Source organism: Penaeus monodon, chromosome 15 (genome assembly GCF_015228065.2).
Source record: "Penaeus monodon isolate SGIC_2016 chromosome 15, NSTDA_Pmon_1, whole genome shotgun sequence".
NCBI lineage: Eukaryota > Metazoa > Arthropoda > Malacostraca > Decapoda > Penaeidae > Penaeus > Penaeus monodon.
In genome coordinates this window covers 47058434-47058698 of record NC_051400.1, presented here as the reverse complement: position 1 = coordinate 47058698, position 265 = coordinate 47058434, and the positions used below count along the sequence as shown (strand labels likewise).

Genomic DNA, 265 nt, shown 5'->3' with positions numbered 1-265 from the left:
TTAAAAATCCAAACAATAACACAGAACGACATCAAACTCAGACCCCCCATGACCACCACACGAGAGAACCCACCAGACAAAGGTCATTTCCTCTTGGCTCTCGGCTTTTCACTCCCTTGGAGGCTTTTTTCCCCCCTCCGAGGAACAGCGAGAGATGCTGGCGGTCGAGTCTTATCTCTCCCCAGTGCATGACTGTGGATGACGTGACTTCCTTCCTCACGATCTGGAACTGCTTCTTCAGACTCTCGTGGCGTATGTCTTCCTG

The 265-nt window shown here is 51.3% G+C and overlaps 1 pseudogene; it reads right to left on the bottom strand.

Moving 5' to 3' along the window:
* The window catches only part of LOC119582058, an 11657-nt pseudogene that overhangs the window by 1157 nt on the left and 10235 nt on the right, over positions 1 to 265 (bottom strand).